Raw genomic sequence first — 19,227 nt, forward strand, 5'->3', positions numbered from 1 at the left:
TAATCAAAGACACACACAGTATGAATAGCACCGATACAGGCAATGGGTACTGTAATCACAGACACACACAGTATGATTAGCACCGATACAGGCAATGGGTACTGTAATCACAGACACACACAGTATGAATAGCACCAATAGAGGCAATGGGTACTGTTATCACAGACACACACAGTATGAATAGCACCAATACAGGCAATGGGTACTGTAATCACAGACACACACAGTATGAATAGCACCAATACAGGCAATGGGTACTGTAATCACAGACACACACAGTATGAATAGCACCGATACAGGCAATGGGTACTGTAATCACATACAGTATGAATAGCAGCAATACAGGCAATGGGTACTGTAATCACAGACACACACAGTATGAATAGCACCAATACAGGCAATGGGTACTGTAATCACAGACACACACAGTATGAATGGCATCGATACAGGCAATGGGTACTGTAATCACAGACACACACAGTATGAATGGCATCGATACAGGCAATGGGTACTGTAATCACAGATGCACACAGTATAAATAGCACCAATACAGGCAGTGGGTACTGTAATCACAGACAGTATGAATAGCACCAATAGAGGCAATGGGTACTGTTATCACAGACACACACAGTATGAATAGCACCGATACAGGCAATGGGTACTGTAATCACAGACAGTATGAATAGCACCAATACAGGCAATGGGTACTGTAATCAAAGACATACACAGTATGAATAGCACCGATACAGGCAATGGGTACTGTAATCACAGACACACACAGTATGAATAGCACCGATACAGGCAATGGGTACTGTAATCACAGACACATACAGTACGAATAGCACCGATACAGGCAACGGGTACTGTAATCACAGACACACAGTATGAATAGCACCGATACAGGCAATGGGTACTGTAATCACAGACAGTATAAATAGCACCAATACAGGCAATGGGTACTGTAATCACAGACACAGACAGTATGAATAGCACAGATACAGGCAACAGGTACTGTAATCACAGACACACAGTATGAATAGCACCGATACAGGCAATGGGTACTGTAATCACAGATACACACAGTATGAATAGCACCGATACAGGCAATGGGTACTGTAATCACAGACACACACAGTATGAATAGCACCGATACAGGCAATGGGTACTGTAATCACAGACACACACAGTATGAATAGCACCGATACAGGCAATGGGTACTGTAATCACAGATGCACACAGTATAAATAGCACCAATACAGGCAGTGGGTACTGTAATCACAGACAGTATGAATAGCACCAATAGAGGCAATGGGTACTGTAATCACATACAGTATGAATAGCAGCAATACAGGCAATGGGTACTGTAATCACAGACACACACAGTATGAATAGCACCGATACAGACAATGGGTACTGTAATCACAGATACATACAGTATGAATAGCACCGATACAGGCAATGGGTACTGTAATCACATACAGTATGAATAGCAGCAATACAGGCAATGGGTACTGTAATCACAGACACACACAGTATGAATAGCACCGATACAGGCAATGGGTACTGTAATCACAGATACATACAGTATGAATAGCACCGATACAGGCAATGGGTACTGTAATCACAGACACACACAGTATGAATAGCATTGATACAGGCAATGGGTACTGTAATCACAGACACACACAGTATGAATAGCACCGATACAGGCAATGGGTACTGTAATCACAGACACACACAGTATGATTAGCACCGATACAGGCAATGGGTACTGTAATCACAGACACACACAGTATGAATAGCACCGATACAGGCAATGGGTACTGTAATCACAGACACACACAGTATGAATAGCACCGATACAGGCAATGGGTACTGTAATCACAGATGCACACAGTATAAATAGCACCAATACAGGCAGTGGGTACTGTAATCACAGATGCACACAGTATAAATAGCACCAATACAGGCAGTGGGTACTGTAATCACAGACAGTATGAATAGCACCAATAGAGGCAATGGGTACTGTAATCACAGACACACACAGTATGAATGGCACCGATACAGGCAATGGGTACTGTAATCACAGACACACACAGTATGAATAGCACCGATACAGGCAATGGGTACTGTAATCACAGACACATACAGTACGAATAGCACCGATACAGGCAACGGGTACTGTAATCACAGACACACACAGTATGAATAGCACCGATACAGGCAATGGGTACTGTAATCACAGACAGTATGAATAGCACCAATACAGGCAATGGGTACTGTAATCACAGACACAGACAGTATGAATAGCACAGATACAGGCAACGGGTACTGTAATCACAGACACACAGTATGAATAGCACCGATACAGGCAATGGGTACTGTAATCACAGATACACACAGTATGAATAGCACCGATACAGGCAATGGGTACTGTAATCACAGACACACACAGTATGAATAGCACCGATACAGGCAATGGGTACTGTAATCACAGATGCACACAGTATAAATAGCACCAATACAGGCAGTGGGTACTGTAATCACAGATGCACACAGTATAAATAGCACCAATACAGGCAGTGGGTACTGTAATCACAGATGCACACAGTATAAATAGCACCAATACAGGCAGTGGGTACTGTAATCACAGACAGTATGAATAGCACCAATAGAGGCAATGGGTACTGTTATCACAGACACACACAGTATGAATAGCACCAATACAGGCAATGGGTACTGTAATCACAGACACACACAGTATGAATAGCACCAATACAGGCAATGGGTACTGTAATCACAGACACACACAGTATGAATGGCATCGATACAGGCAATGGGTACTGTAATCACAGACACACACAGTATGAATGGCATCGATACAGGCAATGGGTACTGTAATCACAGTCATACACAGTATGAATAGCACCGATACAGGCAATGGGTACTGTAATCACAGACACACACAGTATGAATAGCACCGATACAGGCAATGGGTACTGTAATCACAGACAAATACAGTACGAATAGCACCGATACAGGCAAAGGGTACTGTAATGACAGACACATACAGTACGAATAGCACCGATACAGGCAACGGGTACTGTAATCACAGACACACACAGTATGAATAGCACCGATACAGGCAATGGGTACTGTAATCACAGACACATACAGTACGAATAGCACCGATACAGGCAATGGGTACTGTAATCACAGATGCACACAGTATAAATAGCACCAATACAGGCAGTGGGTACTGTAATCACAGACAGTATGAATAGCACCAATAGAGGCAATGGGTACTGTTATCACAGACACACACAGTATGAATAGCACCAATACAGGCAATGGGTACTGTAATCACAGACACACACACAGTATGAATAGCACCGATACAGGCAATGGGTACTGTAATCACAGACAGTATGAATAGCACCAATACAGGGAATGGGTACTGTAATCAAAGACACACACAGTATGAATAGCACCAATACAGGCAATGGGTACTGTAATCACAGACACACACAGTATGAATAGCACCAATACAGGCAATGGGTACTGTAATCACAGACACACACAGTATGAATAGCACCAATACAGGCAATGGGTACTGTAATCACAGACAGTATGAATAGCACCAATACAGGCAATGGGTACTGTAATCACAGACACAGACAGTATGAATAGCACAGATACAGGCAACGGGTACTGTAATCACAGACACACAGTATGAATAGCACCGATACAGGCAATGGGTACTGTAATCACAGACAGTATGAATAGCACCAATACAGGCAATGGGTACTGTTATCACAGACCCACACAGTATGAATAGCACCAATACAGGCAATGGGTACTGTAATCACAGACACACACAGTATGAATAGCACCGATACAGGCAATGGGTACTGTAATCACAGACACACACAGTATGAATAGCACCGATACAGGCAATGGGTACTGTAATCACAGATGCACACAGTATAAATAGCACCAATACAGGCAGTGGGTACTGTAATCACAGACAGTATGAATAGCACCAATAGAGGCAATGGGTACTGTAATCACATACAGTATGAATAGCAGCAATACAGGCAATGGGTACTGTAATCACAGACACACACAGTATGAATAGCACCGATACAGACAATGGGTACTGTAATCACAGATACATACAGTATGAATAGCACCGATACAGGCAATGGGTACTGTAATCACATACAGTATGAATAGCAGCAATACAGGCAATGGGTACTGTAATCACAGACACACACAGTATGAATAGCACCGATACAGGCAATGGGTACTGTAATCACAGATACATACAGTATGAATAGCACCGATACAGGCAATGGGTACTGTAATCACAGACACACACAGTATGAATAGCATTGATACAGGCAATGGGTACTGTAATCACAGACACACACAGTATGAATAGCACCGATACAGGCAATGGGTACTGTAATCACAGACACACACAGTATGATTAGCACCGATACAGGCAATGGGTACTGTAATCACAGACACACACAGTATGAATAGCACCGATACAGGCAATGGGTACTGTAATCACAGACACACACAGTATGAATAGCACCGATACAGGCAATGGGTACTGTAATCACAGACACACACAGTATGATTAGCACCGATACAGGCAATGGGTACTGTAATCACAGACACACACAGTATGAATAGCACCGATACAGGCAATGGGTACTGTAATCACAGACACACACAGTATGAATAGCACCGATACAGGCAATGGGTACTGTAATCACAGATACACACAGTATGAATAGCACCGATACAGGCAATGGGTACTGTAATCACAGACACACACAGTATGAATGGCATCGATACAGGCAATGGGTACTGTAATCACAGACACACACAGTATGAATGGCATCGATACAGGCAATGGGTACTGTAATCACAGACACACACAGTATGAATGGCACCGATACAGGCAATGGGTACTGTAATCACAGACACACGCAGTATGAATAGCACCGATACAGGCAATGGGTACTGTAATCACAGACACATACAGTACGAATAGCACCGATACAGGCAACGGGTACTGTAATCACAGACACACACAGTATGAATAGCACCGATACAGGCAATGGGTACTGTAATCACAGACAGTATGAATAGCACCAATACAGGCAATGGGTACTGTAATCACAGACACAGACAGTATGAATAGCACAGATACAGGCAACGGGTACTATAATCACAGACACACAGTATGAATAGCACCGATACAGGCAATGGGTACTGTAATCACAGATACACACAGTATGAATAGCACCGATACAGGCAATGGGTACTGTAATCACAGACACACACAGTATGAATAGCACCGATACAGGCAATGGGTACTGTAATCACAGATGCACACAGTATAAATAGCACCAATACAGGCAGTGGGTACTGTAATCACAGATGCACACAGTATAAATAGCACCAATACAGGCAGTGGGTACTGTAATCACAGACAGTATGAATAGCACCAATAGAGGCAATGGGTACTGTTATCACAGACACACACAGTATGAATAGCACCGATACAGGCAATGGGTACTGTAATCACAGACAGTATGAATAGCACCAATACAGGCAATGGGTACTGTAATCAAAGACACACACAGTATGAATAGCACCGATACAGGCAATGGGTACTGTAATCACAGACACACACAGTATGATTAGCACCGATACAGGCAATGGGTACTGTAATCACAGACACACACAGTATGAATAGCACCGATACAGGCAATGGGTACTGTAATCACAGATACACACAGTATGAATAGCACCGATACAGGCAATGGGTACTGTAATCACAGACACACACAGTATGAATAGCACCGATACAGGCAATGGGTACTGTAATCACAGATGCACACAGTATAAATAGCACCAATACAGGCAGTGGGTACTGTAATCACAGATGCACACAGTATAAATAGCACCAATACAGGCAGTGGGTACTGTAATCACAGACACACACAGTATGAATAGCACCGATACAGGCAATGGGTACTGTAATCACAGACACACACAGTATGAATAGCACCGATACAGGCAATGGGTACTGTAATCACAGATACACACAGTATGAATAGCACCGATACAGGCAATGGGTACTGTAATCACAGACACACACAGTATGAATGGCACCGATACAGGCAATGGGTACTGTAATCACAGACACACACAGTATGAATGGCATCGATACAGGCAATGGGTACTGTAATCACAGACACACACAGTATGAATGGCACCGATACAGGCAATGGGTACTGTAATCACAGACACACACAGTATGAATAGCACCGATACAGGCAATGGGTACTGTAATCACAGACAGTATGAATAGCACCAATACAGGCAATGGGTACTGTAATCACAGACACAGACAGTATGAATAGCACAGATACAGGCAACGGGTACTGTAATCACAGACACACAGTATGAATAGCACCGATACAGGCAATGGGTACTGTAATCACAGATACACACAGTATGAATAGCACCGATACAGGCAATGGGTACTGTAATCACAGACACACACAGTATGAATAGCACCGATACAGGCAATGGGTACTGTAATCACAGATGCACACAGTATAAATAGCACCAATACAGGCAGTGGGTACTGTAATCACAGATGCACACAGTATAAATAGCACCAATACAGGCAGTGGGTACTGTAATCACAGACAGTATGAATAGCACCAATAGAGGCAATGGGTACTGTTATCACAGACACACACAGTATGAATAGCACCGATACAGGCAATGGGTACTGTAATCACAGACACACACAGTATGAATAGCACCGATACAGGCAATGGGTACTGTAATCACAGATACACACAGTATGAATAGCACCGATACAGGCAATGGGTACTGTAATCACAGACACACACAGTATGAATGGCATCGATACAGGCAATGGGTACTGTAATCACAGACACACACAGTATGAATGGCATCGATACAGGCAATGGGTACTGTAATCACAGACACACACAGTATGAATGGCACCGATACAGGCAATGGGTACTGTAATCACAGACACACACAGTATGAATAGCACCGATACAGGCAATGGGTACTGTAATCACAGACACATACAGTACGAATAGCACCGATACAGGCAACGGGTACTGTAATCACAGACACACACAGTATGAATAGCACCGATACAGGCAATGGGTACTGTAATCACAGACAGTATGAATAGCACCAATACAGGCAATGGGTACTGTAATCACAGACACAGACAGTATGAATAGCACAGATACAGGCAACGGGTACTGTAATCACAGACACACAGTATGAATAGCACCGATACAGGCAATGGGTACTGTAATCACAGATACACACAGTATGAATAGCACCGATACAGGCAATGGGTACTGTAATCACAGACACACACAGTATGAATAGCACCGATACAGGCAATGGGTACTGTAATCACAGATGCACACAGTATAAATAGCACCAATACAGGCAGTGGGTACTGTAATCACAGATGCACACAGTATAAATAGCACCAATACAGGCAGTGGGTACTGTAATCACAGACAGTATGAATAGCACCAATAGAGGCAATGGGTACTGTTATCACAGACACACACAGTATGAATAGCACCGATACAGGCAATGGGTACTGTAATCACAGACAGTATGAATAGCACCAATACAGGCAATGGGTACTGTAATCAAAGACATACACAGTATGAATAGCACCGATACAGGCAATGGGTACTGTAATCACAGACACACACAGTATGATTAGCACCGATACAGGCAATGGGTACTGTAATCACAGACACACACAGTATGAATAGCACCGATACAGGCAATGGGTACTGTAATCACAGATACACACAGTATGAATAGCACCGATACAGGCAGTGGGTACTGTAATCACAGATGCACACAGTATAAATAGCACCAATACAGGCAGTGGGTACTGTAATCACAGACAGTATGAATAGCACCAATAGAGGCAATGGGTACTGTTATCACAGACACACACAGTATGAATAGCACCAATACAGGCAATGGGTACTGTAATCACAGACACACACAGTATGAATAGCACCAATACAGGCAATGGGTACTGTAATCACAGACACACACAGTATGAATGGCATCGATACAGGCAATGGGTACTGTAATCACAGACACACACAGTATGAATGGCATCGATACAGGCAATGGGTACTGTAATCACAGACATACACAGTATGAATAGCACCGATACAGGCAATGGGTACTGTAATCACAGACACACACAGTATGAATAGCACCGATACAGGCAATGGGTACTGTAATCACAGACACATACAGTACGAATAGCACCGATACAGGCAACGGGTACTGTAATCACAGACACACACAGTATGAATAGCACCGATACAGGCAATGGGTACTGTAATCACAGACAGTATAAATAGCACCAATACAGGCAATGGGTACTGTAATCACAGACACAGACAGTATGAATAGCACAGATACAGGCAACAGGTACTGTAATCACAGACACACAGTATGAATAGCACCGATACAGGCAATGGGTACTGTAATCACAGATACACACAGTATGAATAGCACCGATACAGGCAATGGGTACTGTAATCACAGACACACACAGTATGAATAGCACCGATACAGGCAATGGGTACTGTAATCACAGATGCACACAGTATAAATAGCACCAATACAGGCAGTGGGTACTGTAATCACAGATGCACACAGTATAAATAGCACCAATACAGGCAGTGGGTACTGTAATCACAGACAGTATGAATAGCACCAATAGAGGCAATGGGTACTGTTATCACAGACACACACAGTATGAATAGCACCGATACAGGCAATGGGTACTGTAATCACAGACAGTATGAATAGCACCAATACAGGCAATGGGTACTGTAATCAAAGACACACACAGTATGAATAGCACCGATACAGGCAATGGGTACTGTAATCACAGACACACACAGTATGATTAGCACCGATACAGGCAATGGGTACTGTAATCACAGACACACACAGTATGAATAGCACCGATACAGGCAATGGGTACTGTAATCACAGATACACACAGTATGAATAGCACCGATACAGGCAATGGGTACTGTAATCACAGACAGTATGAATAGCACCAATACAGGCAATGGGTACTGTAATCAAAGACACACACAGTATGAATAGCACCGATACAGGCAATGGGTACTGTAATCACAGACACACACAGTATGATTAGCACCGATACAGGCAATGGGTACTGTAATCACAGACACACACAGTATGAATAGCACCAATAGAGGCAATGGGTACTGTTATCACAGACACACACAGTATGAATAGCACCAATACAGGCAATGGGTACTGTAATCACAGACACACACAGTATGAATAGCACCAATACAGGCAATGGGTACTGTAATCACAGACACACACAGTATGAATAGCACCGATACAGGCAATGGGTACTGTAATCACATACAGTATGAATAGCAGCAATACAGGCAATGGGTACTGTAATCACAGACACACACAGTATGAATAGCACCAATACAGGCAATGGGTACTGTAATCACAGACACACACAGTATGAATGGCATCGATACAGGCAATGGGTACTGTAATCACAGACACACACAGTATGAATGGCATCGATACAGGCAATGGGTACTGTAATCACAGATGCACACAGTATAAATAGCACCAATACAGGCAGTGGGTACTGTAATCACAGACAGTATGAATAGCACCAATAGAGGCAATGGGTACTGTTATCACAGACACACACAGTATGAATAGCACCGATACAGGCAATGGGTACTGTAATCACAGACAGTATGAATAGCACCAATACAGGCAATGGGTACTGTAATCAAAGACATACACAGTATGAATAGCACCGATACAGGCAATGGGTACTGTAATCACAGACACACACAGTATGAATAGCACCGATACAGGCAATGGGTACTGTAATCACAGACACATACAGTACGAATAGCACCGATACAGGCAACGGGTACTGTAATCACAGACACACAGTATGAATAGCACCGATACAGGCAATGGGTACTGTAATCACAGACAGTATAAATAGCACCAATACAGGCAATGGGTACTGTAATCACAGACACAGACAGTATGAATAGCACAGATACAGGCAACAGGTACTGTAATCACAGACACACAGTATGAATAGCACCGATACAGGCAATGGGTACTGTAATCACAGATACACACAGTATGAATAGCACCGATACAGGCAATGGGTACTGTAATCACAGACACACACAGTATGAATAGCACCGATACAGGCAATGGGTACTGTAATCACAGATGCACACAGTATAAATAGCACCAATACAGGCAGTGGGTACTGTAATCACAGATGCACACAGTATAAATAGCACCAATACAGGCAGTGGGTACTGTAATCACAGACAGTATGAATAGCACCAATAGAGGCAATGGGTACTGTTATCACAGACACACACAGTATGAATAGCACCAATACAGGCAATGGGTACTGTAATCACAGACACACACAGTATGAATAGCACCGATACAGGCAATGGGTACTGTAATCACAGACACACACAGTATGAATAGCACCGATACAGGCAATGGGTACTGTAATCACAGATGCACACAGTATAAATAGCACCAATACAGGCAGTGGGTACTGTAATCACAGACAGTATGAATAGCACCAATAGAGGCAATGGGTACTGTAATCACATACAGTATGAATAGCAGCAATACAGGCAATGGGTACTGTAATCACAGACACACACAGTATGAATAGCACCGATACAGACAATGGGTACTGTAATCACAGATACATACAGTATGAATAGCACCGATACAGGCAATGGGTACTGTAATCACATACAGTATGAATAGCAGCAATACAGGCAATGGGTACTGTAATCACAGACACACACAGTATGAATAGCACCGATACAGGCAATGGGTACTGTAATCACAGATACATACAGTATGAATAGCACCGATACAGGCAATGGGTACTGTAATCACAGACACACACAGTATGAATAGCATTGATACAGGCAATGGGTACTGTAATCACAGACACACACAGTATGAATAGCACCGATACAGGCAATGGGTACTGTAATCACAGACACACACAGTATGATTAGCACCGATACAGGCAATGGGTACTGTAATCACAGACACACACAGTATGAATAGCACCGATACAGGCAATGGGTACTGTAATCACAGACACACACAGTATGAATAGCACCGATACAGGCAATGGGTACTGTAATCACAGATGCACACAGTATAAATAGCACCAATACAGGCAGTGGGTACTGTAATCACAGATGCACACAGTATAAATAGCACCAATACAGGCAGTGGGTACTGTAATCACAGACAGTATGAATAGCACCAATAGAGGCAATGGGTACTGTAATCACAGACACACACAGTATGAATGGCACCGATACAGGCAATGGGTACTGTAATCACAGACACACACAGTATGAATAGCACCGATACAGGCAATGGGTACTGTAATCACAGACACATACAGTACGAATAGCACCGATACAGGCAACGGGTACTGTAATCACAGACACACACAGTATGAATAGCACCGATACAGGCAATGGGTACTGTAATCACAGACAGTATGAATAGCACCAATACAGGCAATGGGTACTGTAATCACAGACACAGACAGTATGAATAGCACAGATACAGGCAACGGGTACTGTAATCACAGACACACAGTATGAATAGCACCGATACAGGCAATGGGTACTGTAATCACAGATACACACAGTATGAATAGCACCGATACAGGCAATGGGTACTGTAATCACAGACACACACAGTATGAATAGCACCGATACAGGCAATGGGTACTGTAATCACAGATGCACACAGTATAAATAGCACCAATACAGGCAGTGGGTACTGTAATCACAGATGCACACAGTATAAATAGCACCAATACAGGCAGTGGGTACTGTAATCACAGATGCACACAGTATAAATAGCACCAATACAGGCAGTGGGTACTGTAATCACAGACAGTATGAATAGCACCAATAGAGGCAATGGGTACTGTTATCACAGACACACACAGTATGAATAGCACCAATACAGGCAATGGGTACTGTAATCACAGACACACACAGTATGAATAGCACCAATACAGGCAATGGGTACTGTAATCACAGACACACACAGTATGAATGGCATCGATACAGGCAATGGGTACTGTAATCACAGACACACACAGTATGAATGGCATCGATACAGGCAATGGGTACTGTAATCACAGTCATACACAGTATGAATAGCACCGATACAGGCAATGGGTACTGTAATCACAGACACACACAGTATGAATAGCACCGATACAGGCAATGGGTACTGTAATCACAGACAAATACAGTACGAATAGCACCGATACAGGCAACGGGTACTGTAATCACAGACACACACAGTATGAATAGCACCGATACAGGCAATGGGTACTGTAATCACAGACAGTATAAATAGCACCAATACAGGCAATGGGTACTGTAATCACAGACACAGACAGTATGAATAGCACAGATACAGGCAACAGGTACTGTAATCACAGACACACAGTATGAATAGCACCGATACAGGCAATGGGTACTGTAATCACAGATACACACAGTATGAATAGCACCGATACAGGCAATGGGTACTGTAATCACAGACACACACAGTATGAATAGCACCGATACAGGCAATGGGTACTGTAATCACAGATGCACACAGTATAAATAGCACCAATACAGGCAGTGGGTACTGTAATCACAGATGCACACAGTATAAATAGCACCAATACAGGCAGTGGGTACTGTAATCACAGACAGTATGAATAGCACCAATAGAGGCAATGGGTACTGTTATCACAGACACACACAGTATGAATAGCACCGATACAGGCAATGGGTACTGTAATCACAGACAGTATGAATAGCACCAATACAGGCAATGGGTACTGTAATCAAAGACACACACAGTATGAATAGCACCGATACAGGCAATGGGTACTGTAATCACAGACACACACAGTATGATTAGCACCGATACAGGCAATGGGTACTGTAATCACAGACACACACAGTATGAATAGCACCGATACAGGCAATGGGTACTGTAATCACAGATACACACAGTATGAATAGCACCGATACAGGCAATGGGTACTGTTATCACAGACACACACAGTATGAATAGCACCAATACAGGCAATGGGTACTGTAATCACAGATGCACACAGTATAAATAGCACCAATACAGGCAGTGGGTACTGTAATCACAGACAGTATGAATAGCACCAATAGAGGCAATGGGTACTGTTATCACAGACACACACAGTATGAATAGCACCGATACAGGCAATGGGTACTGTAATCACAGACAGTATGAATAGCACCAATACAGGCAATGGGTACTGTAATCAAAGACACACACAGTATGAATAGCACCGATACAGGCAATGGGTACTGTAATCACAGACACACACAGTATAAATAGCACCAATACAGGCAGTGGGTACTGTAATCACAGACAGTATGAATAGCACCAATAGAGGCAATGGGTACTGTAATCACAGACACACACAGTATGAATAGCACCAATACAGGCAATGGGTACTGTAATCACAGACACACACAGTATGAATAGCACCGATACAGGCAATGGGTACTGTAATCACATACAGTATGAATAGCAGCAATACAGGCAATGGGTACTGTAATCACAGACACACACAGTATGAATAGCACCAATACAGGCAATGGGTACTGTAATCACAGACACACACAGTATGAATAGCACCGATACAGGCAATGGGTACTGTAATCACAGATACACACAGTATGAATAGCACCGATACAGGCAATGGGTACTGTAATCACAGACACACACAGTATGAATGGCATCGATACAGGCAATGGGTACTGTAATCACAGACACACACAGTATGAATGGCATCGATACAGGCAATGGGTACTGTAATCACAGACACACACAGTATGAATGGCACCGATACAGGCAATGGGTACTGTAATCACAGACACACACAGTATGAATAGCACCGATACAGGCAATGGGTACTGTAATCACAGACACATACAGTACGAATAGCACCGATACAGGCAACGGGTACTGTAATCACAGACACACACAGTATGAATAGCACCGATACAGGCAATGGGTACTGTAATCACAGACAGTATGAATAGCACCAATACAGGCAATGGGTACTGTAATCACAGACACAGACAGTATGAATAGCACAGATACAGGCAACGGGTACTGTAATCACAGACACACAGTATGAATAGCACCGATACAGGCAATGGGTACTGTAATCACAGATACACACAGTATGAATAGCACCGATACAGGCAATGGGTACTGTAATCACAGACACACACAGTATGAATAGCACCGATACAGGCAATGGGTACTGTAATCACAGATGCACACAGTATAAATAGCACCAATACAGGCAGTGGGTACTGTAATCACAGATGCACACAGTATAAATAGCACCAATACAGGCAGTGGGTACTGTAATCACAGACAGTATGAATAGCACCAATAGAGGCAATGGGTACTGTTATCACAGACACACACAGTATGAATAGCACCGATACAGGCAATGGGTACTGTAATCACAGACAGTATGAATAGCACCAATACAGGCAATGGGTACTGTAATCAAAGACACACACAGTATGAATAGCACCGATACAGGCAATGGGTACTGTAATCACAGACACACACAGTATGATTAGCACCGATACAGGCAATGGGTACTGTAATCACAGACACACACAGTATGAATAGCACCGATACAGGCAATGGGTACTGTAATCACAGACACACACAGTATGAATAGCATTGATACAGGCAATGGGTACTGTAATCACAGACACACACAGTATGAATAGCACCGATACAGGCAATGGGTACTGTAATCACAGACACACACAGTATGATTAGCACCGATACAGGCAATGGGTACTGTAATCACAGACACACACAGTATGAATAGCACCGATACAGGCAATGGGTACTGTAATCACAGACACACACAGTATGAATAGCACCGATACAGGCAATGGGTACTGTAATCACAGATGCACACAGTATAAATAGCACCAATACAGGCAGTGGGTACTGTAATCACAGATGCACACAGTATAAATAGCACCAATACAGGCAGTGGGTACTGTAATCACAGACAGTATGAATAGCACCAATAGAGGCAATGGGTACTGTAATCACAGACACACACAGTATGAATGGCACCGATACAGGCAATGGGTACTGTAATCACAGACACACACAGTATGAATAGCACCGATACAGGCAATGGGTACTGTAATCACAGACACATACAGTACGAATAGCACCGATACAGGCAACGGGTACTGTAATCACAGACACACACAGTATGAATAGCACCGATACAGGCAATGGGTACTGTAATCACAGACAGTATGAATAGCACCAATACAGGCAATGGGTACTGTAATCACAGACACAGACAGTATGAATAGCACAGATACAGGCAACGGGTACTGTAATCACAGACACACAGTATGAATAGCACCGATACAGGCAATGGGTACTGTAATCACAGATACACACAGTATGAATAGCACCGATACAGGCAATGGGTACTGTAATCACAGACACACACAGTATGAATAGCACCGATACAGGCAATGGGTACTGTAATCACAGATGCACACAGTATAAATAGCACCAATACAGGCAGTGGGTACTGTAATCACAGATGCACACAGTATAAATAGCACCAATACAGGCAGTGGGTACTGTAATCACAGATGCACACAGTATAAATAGCACCAATACAGGCAGTGGGTACTGTAATCACAGACAGTATGAATAGCACCAATAGAGGCAATGGGTACTGTTATCACAGACACACACAGTATGAATAGCACCAATACAGGCAATGGGTACTGTAATCACAGACACACACAGTATGAATAGCACCAATACAGGCAATGGGTACTGTAATCACAGACACACACAGTATGAATGGCATCGATACAGGCAATGGGTACTGTAATCACAGACACACACAGTATGAATGGCATCGATACAGGCAATGGGTACTGTAATCACAGTCATACACAGTATGAATAGCACCGATACAGGCAATGGGTACTGTAATCACAGACACACACAGTATGAATAGCACCGATACAGGCAATGGGTACTGTAATCACAGACAAATACAGTACGAATAGCACCGATACAGGCAACGGGTACTGTAATCACAGACACACACAGTATGAATAGCACCGATACAGGCAATGGGTACTGTAATCACAGACAGTATAAATAGCACCAATACAGGCAATGGGTACTGTAATCACAGACACAGACAGTATGAATAGCACAGATACAGGCAACAGGTACTGTAATCACAGACACACAGTATGAATAGCACCGATACAGGCAATGGGTACTGTAATCACAGATACACACAGTATGAATAGCACCGATACAGGCAATGGGTACTGTAATCACAGACACACACAGTATGAATAGCACCGATACAGGCAATGGGTACTGTAATCACAGATGCACACAGTATAAATAGCACCAATACAGGCAGTGGGTACTGTAATCACAGATGCACACAGTATAAATAGCACCAATACAGGCAGTGGGTACTGTAATCACAGACAGTATGAATAGCACCAATAGAGGCAATGGGTACTGTTATCACAGACACACACAGTATGAATAGCACCGATACAGGCAATGGGTACTGTAATCACAGACAGTATGAATAGCACCAATACAGGCAATGGGTACTGTAATCAAAGACACACACAGTATGAATAGCACCGATACAGGCAATGGGTACTGTAATCACAGACACACACAGTATGATTAGCACCGATACAGGCAATGGGTACTGTAATCACAGACACACACAGTATGAATAGCACCGATACAGGCAATGGGTACTGTAATCACAGATACACACAGTATGAATAGCACCGATACAGGCAATGGGTACTGTTATCACAGACACACACAGTATGAATAGCACCAATACAGGCAATGGGTACTGTAATCACAGATGCACACAGTATAAATAGCACCAATACAGGCAGTGGGTACTGTAATCACAGACAGTATGAATAGCACCAATAGAGGCAATGGGTACTGTTATCACAGACACACACAGTATGAATAGCACCGATACAGGCAATGGGTACTGTAATCACAGACAGTATGAATAGCACCAATACAGGCAATGGGTACTGTAATCAAAGACACACACAGTATGAATAGCACCGATACAGGCAATGGGTACTGTAATCACAGACACACACAGTATAAATAGCACCAATACAGGCAGTGGGTACTGTAATCACAGACAGTATGAATAGCACCAATAGAGGCAATGGGTACTGTAATCACAGACACACACAGTAAGAATAGCACCAATACAGGCAATGGGTACTGTAATCACAGACACACACAGTATGAATAGCACCGATACAGGCAATGGGTACTGTAATCACATACAGTATGAATAGCAGCAATACAGGCAATGGGTACTGTAATCACAGACACACACAGTATGAATAGCACCAATACAGGCAATGGGTACTGTAATCACAGACACACACAGTATGAATAGCACCGATACAGGCAATGGGTACTGTAATCACAGATACACACAGTATGAATAGCACCGATACAGGCAATGGGTACTGTAATCACAGACACACACAGTATGAATGGCATCGATACAGGCAATGGGTACTGTAATCACAGACACACACAGTATGAATGGCATCGATACAGGCAATGGGTACTGTAATCACAGACACACACAGTATGAATGGCACCGATACAGGCAATGGGTACTGTAATCACAGACACACACAGTATGAATAGCACCGATACAGGCAATGGGTACTGTAATCACAGACACATACAGTACGAATAGCACCGATACAGGCAACGGGTACTGTAATCACAGACACACACAGTATGAATAGCACCGATACAGGCAATGGGTACTGTAATCACAGACAGTATGAATAGCACCAATACAGGCAATGGGTACTGTAATCACAGACACAGACAGTATGAATAGCACAGATACAGGCAACGGGTACTGTAATCACAGACACACAGTATGAATAGCACCGATACAGGCAATGGGTACTGTAATCACAGATACACACAGTATGAATAGCACCGATACAGGCAATGGGTACTGTAATCACAGACACACACAGTATGAATAGCACCGATACAGGCAATGGGTACTGTAATCACAGATGCACACAGTATAAATAGCACCAATACAGGCAGTGGGTACTGTAATCACAGATGCACACAGTATAAATAGCACCAATACAGGCAGTGGGTACTGTAATCACAGACAGTATGAATAGCACCAATAGAGGCAATGGGTACTGTTATCACAGACACACACAGTATGAATAGCACCGATACAGGCAATGGGTACTGTAATCACAGACAGTATGAATAGCACCAATACAGGCAATGGGTACTGTAATCAAAGACACACACAGTATGAATAGCACCGATACAGGCAATGGGTACTGTAATCACAGACACACACAGTATGATTAGCACCGATACAGGCAATGGGTACTGTAATCACAGACACACACAGTATGAATAGCACCGATACAGGCAATGGGTACTGTAATCACAGATACACACAGTATGAATAGCACCGATACAGGCAGTGGGTACTGTAATCACAGATGCACACAGTATAAATAGCACCAATACAGGCAGTGGGTACTGTAATCACAGACAGTATGAATAGCACCAATACAGGCAATGGGTACTGTAATCAAAGACACACACAGTATGAATAGCACCGATACAGGCAATGGGTACTGTAATCACAGACACACACAGTATAAATAGCACCAATACAGGCAGTGGGTACTGTAATCACAGACAGTATGAATAGCACCAATAGAGGCAATGGGTACTGTAATCACAGACACACACAGTATGAATAGCACCAATACAGGCAATGGGTACTGTAATCACAGACACACACAGTATGAATAGCACCGATACAGGCAATGGGTA

General features: G+C 43.0%; 1 protein-coding gene across 1 annotated transcript in view; it reads left to right on the plus strand.

The window, feature by feature from the left end:
• EFCAB11 (EF-hand calcium binding domain 11) overlaps positions 1–19,227 on the plus strand; it is a 98,108-nt gene that overhangs the window by 60,050 nt on the left and 18,831 nt on the right. The gene's annotated exons all lie outside the window — the stretch shown is intronic.

This window comes from Taudactylus pleione, unplaced genomic scaffold, assembly GCF_031769625.1.
Source record: "Taudactylus pleione unplaced genomic scaffold, aTauple2 ptg001254l, whole genome shotgun sequence".
NCBI lineage: Eukaryota > Metazoa > Chordata > Amphibia > Anura > Myobatrachidae > Taudactylus > Taudactylus pleione.